This window comes from Sinocyclocheilus anshuiensis, unplaced genomic scaffold, assembly GCF_001515605.1.
Source record: "Sinocyclocheilus anshuiensis isolate Anshui unplaced genomic scaffold, SAMN03320099.WGS_v1.1 scaffold815, whole genome shotgun sequence".
In the NCBI taxonomy this organism is placed as follows: domain Eukaryota; kingdom Metazoa; phylum Chordata; class Actinopteri; order Cypriniformes; family Cyprinidae; genus Sinocyclocheilus; species Sinocyclocheilus anshuiensis.
In genome coordinates, this window is record NW_015549621.1 from 174,489 (window position 1) to 180,411 (window position 5,923).

The 5,923-nt window shown below is 38.2% G+C and overlaps 1 protein-coding gene and 1 long non-coding RNA gene across 2 annotated transcripts in view; one reads left to right on the top strand and one right to left on the bottom strand.

The window, feature by feature from the left end:
* The window catches only part of LOC107659446 (uncharacterized), an 11,458-nt gene extending 9,104 nt beyond the window's left edge, over positions 1-2,354 (bottom strand). Inside the window, exon 1 of the long non-coding RNA XR_001630913.1 lies at positions 2,286-2,354. This is a non-coding gene — a long non-coding RNA (uncharacterized LOC107659446). The remainder of the gene's footprint in view (positions 1-2,285) is intronic.
* Positions 1-5,923, top strand: part of LOC107659431 (protein scribble homolog) — a 96,551-nt gene that overhangs the window by 22,273 nt on the left and 68,355 nt on the right. The gene's annotated exons all lie outside the window — the stretch shown is intronic.

Sequence of the window (5,923 nt, forward strand, 5' to 3'; positions counted from 1 at the left end):
TAAGCACTTCGTGCTCATAGACTATAAAAACAGTTCGTGCTGCACTGTATTTGTTTTGTCCTATCGTATCTAGGCCTGTCGCAATAATCAATATATCGAATTATCGCGCAATATATGTACTAGGGATATGCCGGTATCAAATTTTCATGTTGCGATTAATCGCCATCTGCTGTCAGAGAGTGAAAGTGCACTTTCATCCAGAGCGTCTCTCACGTGTTCTGCCATGTGCTTCTCGTCCGCGCTGATTTACATCAGAGTGCGCACGCGTCTTTTACGCAGCATACAGCGGTGTTGTGCATTTTGACCAGTTGATGGGAAAAGTATTCTTAAAATGCATTCAAAATTCGGAATAACTTGTAATATATAATTATTCACGGTATTTAGAAGTGCCCACGATAACAATATGGTGCATATTCATTACCGTGATATATCGCATTACCGAATACCGGCACAAGTCTAATATGTACATGACCTCAATCATTTTTGGTGACGCAATATATCGCCCATTATATTTACAGTTATTACATTATATTAAAAATTAATGTTACGATGTTTTGTACATTCCACTTGCGCCTGTGTCTTTTGCAGCGTGGTGTAGTCATGAGGTGCTAGTTCAAATGTAAAAAAATGCTTCTACAAACAATGTTTCATCTGCAGATATGGTCTTGTTTAGGGATCTGTGCCTTTGTGCATACGGACATAGAGAAAAGAAGGTCAGGGGAAAATCTGTAGATGGAAAAATCTCCGTACAAGTTCTTTGTGCATTTTTCTTTTTTTCTACTTGTTACTTGGCACTTTTTGTTAGAACATGTTTATTTACTATTTATTCAAGTTTTTAAGGTATGTAATATTTTGATGATCTAAATGTTCTTAAATTAAAAGTTTGTTGTCATTTGGAAGTGTGTAGGCCTTCTTGCATTATTATGCTGTTACATTATGATTATATATCACGCTAGCCAGAGTGCGAAAGCGGATTTAAATTCAGCAGTTGATGACGTGACGCACTGAACGTTCTAATCACACCGGTGTGATCGTACGCGTCAAAGGGTTAATGATAGAACTTTAGTCATAAGAATTAAAACTTGATAACCATTTACGAATGCATATTTGTCATTTTAACTGAACCTCTCGCTGCGTGTGTGTGCAACAAAGCGACGGGGAGTCGTGCGCCTTCGCACTAGAGTTTACGGTACGTTAAATACAGGTGCGTTGCACATCCATACAGCACAGATCGCTTGACGGAGAGTGAAACTCTGAAGCGCTCAGTCAGAGTGTTCTGTGAGTGAAAATATATCTGTGCTATACTTAACCTCCAACTCACACACTGGCGAGTAAAATCTGAGAATTTATTAGCCATTGGCTAATATTAGACATCATTTAGTCGCCCAGAGTAAGATTTAGTCGCATATGCGAGTGATTTACTCGCAATGTAGAGGGTTGCTATTTGTGATGTGAAAGTGCTTTATTGATTTACTGCAGTGAAAAGCAAAGTTACAAAGGTCTCTCAGTCAAGACAGGAAGGAAGTTCATCAGCTATGCACTTTCATGTTGTTTATTCTCATTGGTGGTCAAGTACAATGACTGATGACTTCTCTTGTGGCTTTGAAGGTTGATTGACCTGAACACTAGTCCAGCTCAAGAGAAAGAGCTTTTAAAATGGCACCTAAATAAATGATGACTGGCAGCTGGCAGCGTTGGACAACTGCTGTGATACTCATTGTGCAAAGGTCATTTCAGATTTGCCTTTTCAGACCTGCCAACCTGTATGCATTTTGCGTAGCGGATACGCATTTTGACCTCAAAGTACGCTGGTACGATTTGTCACTCTAAACTGCACAAAAACCTGGTGATGCCTCTGTCCACGTGCAGTATTCAAAACAAGCAACAGAAAAAGATGGAGTTCAACCAATCAGAGCGGTTTTTTTAGGTTTTGCTTTTTAAATTTCTGTGCGTTTTATTTCTCTCCAAGCTGGCTCTGTATGTGTGTCCGTGAGTCTGCGTGCTGAGTTGAGGAAATGCCTGCATCTGAAAAAGCAACACACGCCAAGGATCTTCCCTTGTAATGACTAAACCTTTTGTTCAACAACAAAAAAGAACATTATAACATTCTTTTACTGCACAACATCAGACAAATATTTAAAATAATTTTCCTCTTGATCTGATGTGGCTTCTTACCACAGAATGACGCAGAAATAAATTCTACACTGGAATAACGGCGATTAGCAGTGGATTATAAGTATAACATTACTTAATTATTAAAATACTTGAGGTGGTTTTAAGAACACAGATCAACATTGTCGCAGTACAGTGTTTATTATCTTAATGTTCTTCTTGAATGTCATCATTCAAAGTGTTTCTGTCTTCTTTCATTCAGTTACAGCGATAGCTGGCTGTTTTTGTCCATATTAGGGATTTCCTGTAGCGTCCCGAGTTCTATTTCTTCAATAATGTATATGTGGATTTTCTGCGCGAGGGTGCGAGAGAGGCATTACATGTGTTCATAGCACTAAATAATGGCCAATACATAAAAATAATACTACTTTTTTTAAATAGCATTTAAAAATAGCAAAAAAGAACTAAACAAAAAAATTGTGGTAAAAATTTTTTAAAACTAAGGTATTTATTGAACCGTGGGCTAACTGTATTGTTGCATCCCTACTTTTTACTCTAAAATACTGTATAACAGGAATATCACAAACTGAGTGCAGACCCTGATTATTAACCTATAAAAAATATTTAACATTAAATCTGCCTTTTCATACATTTTGTTCCATAAAAATAATACTACTTTTTTTAAATAGCATTTAAAAATAGAAAAAAAGAACTAAACAAAAAAACTGTGGTAAAAATGTTTTAAAACTAAGGTATTTATTGAACCGTGGGCTAACTGTATTGTTGCATCCCTACTTTTTACTCTAAAATAGAAAAAAACTGTGGTAAAAATTTTTTAAAACTAAGGTATTTATTGAACCGTGGGCTAACTGTATTGTTGCATCCCTACTTTTTACTCTAAAATAGGCCTACTGTATAACAGGAATATCACAAACTGAGTGCAGACTCTGTTTATTAACCTATAAAAAATATTTAACATTAAATCTGCCTTTTCATACATTTTGTTTTAATGAAAATAGAATTATGTGCACTAGGCATGAACAGTAGGCCTATATTAATATTATATTGGTTGCCTTTGCTGTCATCTATCGCTCACTTAAAGATCTTTAAAAACACCACTAAAAATTTCATAAAGATAAAAGTGAGTGCATATGGGACATTCAGGATCTTTAACAAAACCAAATGATTGATTGGTTACTAGGGGTGGGTGATATAGCCTCAAAATTATATCACAATATTTCAAGAATATTTGTGATAACGATATTTATGACGATATAGGAAAAAAACATGGAACGTTTTATTGGTGATTGGAGCTGGCAGGCAGCAGCATTTATTAGTGCAAACTAAATGAAGGGCATTTTCCATCCTTTTCCAATGAGCTACTGTCATCGATGACAGACTACCTAATTTGAAGTGTAAATCTATTGTCATAAGGTGGCAGCAGCAGCTCTGTGTTCGACTTGAAGCAGACCGATCGGTGTATGACGTCAAAATACCACGAGTGACTTACCCTAGTGCTGGGCGGTATGACCAAAAATTTATATCACTGTATTTTTCAAAATTATACCGGTTTCACGGTACATGACAGTATGTTTTTTTTCGCGACACTTTGAAGTCATACACCGATCAGTCTGCGCAGCACTGCTTCAGGTCGAATACACCTATTGGGTTTGTGGTGTTGTTGTTGTGAGCACTAGGGAACGTATATCCGCCATACGTCATCGCGTCGCTATATCATTGATATCGCAATATGACACTTTTTTATCATATAAAAATTTATACCGGTATTTATAAGTTTCTGCTTAGCATCTGGACATATTTGTAAGAATACTCCACTTTTTATAACCTGCTGCTCCAAGGAACTTCATACAATACAAGTAAAGACTGAACTGACCAGAGTATATTTCTTCTATGTATGTTCGTTATGTTCTTGAACCAACCAGGAAATCAAGTTAATTGTAGTTTAACCAAGCATGGGGGCATTTACTAGGTATTCCTCTTTCGGTCTCCTGCTCTAATCAAAAGTTTCTTTCATGTATCACAGTTTAACTAATGTGGTACCAGTTTAATGGGCTTGAAAGAAGGACTGTTTTGTGTGTGCTTGTTCATGCATGTTTCTGCCTGTCTGTGTTTGTATCTGCAGCCCATTTTGTCAGTGTACGACTCCTTCGGTGCCTCGACATGCACAGTGCCCAAAACAGACCAAAATGGCTCTTTGAGTAAAGACTGAACTCCGCACTGCAGTGAAGATAAATGTTCGTGTGGAATGTTGTTTCTTTCCATAAATCTGTTTACACCAAGACCACACTTTGTCCAGTAGCAGAACAGTTGAAGCTCAAAAACTGACAATAAATTTGTTATATTTTTTACTTTTTTGTATTGCGATGGAGGGCAGACCAACTGACCAGAGTATATTTCTTCTATGTATGTTCGTTATGTTCTTGAACCAACCAGGAAATCAAGTTAATTGTAGTTTAACCAAGCATGGGGGCATTTACTAGGTATTCCTCTTTCGGTCTCCTGCTCTAATCAAAAGTTTCTTTCATGTATCACAGTTTAACTAATGTGGTACCAGTTTAATGGGCTTGAAAGAAGGACTGTTTTGTGTGTGCTTGTTCATGCATGTTTCTGCCTGTCTGTGTTTGTATCTGCAGCCCATTTTGTCAGTGTACGACTCCTTCGGTGCCTCGACATGCACAGTGCCCAAAACAGACCAAAATGGCTCTTTGTTTACCATAGGGTGTGTGTGAGAGTCAGTGTGTGAGGGCTCGGGTGCTGCTGATTTGACGTGTGTGTTTGTCTTGTTGATTCCTCTGTTTTGAGAGTGCTGTGGTGGACAGGAAGTGGGAATAATGGAGAGAGCCAAGGAATGTAGTGTTTTTGTTTTGCTGAGCCTCTCTAACCATCATGCTGCTGCTGAGACCAGAGGAACCTTCGCCGGCTCAAATACGTCTCTTACTCGCTCCCTTTCTCTGTCTAACAACATGGCCTAATCAGACTCTGCAAGCTCTTCTGTGTAAACCTGAGCTTTTGAATTAACCAGACAAGAGACAGGTTATTTGATCAGTTTGGTGGTGTTGCCTGCCGGTAGCCCTGCCTACTGTCCAAAATCCTGCTCTGCATTAAACATGAAACCTCTTCTGAGGTTCTGGTGTCATGCAGCAGTGATATATTCAGTGTGGACAGGCAAAGTCTGGTTTGGACATGGTGTCCCAAACATGTAGAATCTGTTATTATGACGCTTTGGTCCAGAAGATTTGGCTCGCATTTGTAGTGTGGATTGATAAGTGTACAACACAGCCTTAAATGTTTAGTGTGCAGTTGATTTGACGCTTAAATCTTGCACTCTTAAAGGGATAGTTCACAAAAAAATTTAATTCAGTTGTCATTTACTCACCCTGAAGTAGTGATGCTTTCGTCAATGAAAATTATGACTAAATATCGTCGTCAACGAACCTTTATCACGTGACGAAAACGAGACGAGACGCAACGTAAATGCCGGTCATGTGACGATGACTATAAATAAATGTATAATGCAATATTGTTGACGAATAAAAACGAGACTAAATGTGGTTTACAAAATAAAAACTATGCTAAAATGTCTCTTCATTTTCGTTAACCAAAACGAGACGAAACGAAATGTTACAACGTTATTTCGTCTCATTTAGTCGCGTTATTATTATTATTTTGCAGTATTTCTGTTTCCTGTGTCTCACTTCAGGGGCTGCATCAGGTCGCACTGCGCAGACGCAGGCGACGTCACTTCCTCAAGCCCCACTCGCGGCATTATTTAGAGCAGTGTTTCCCAACC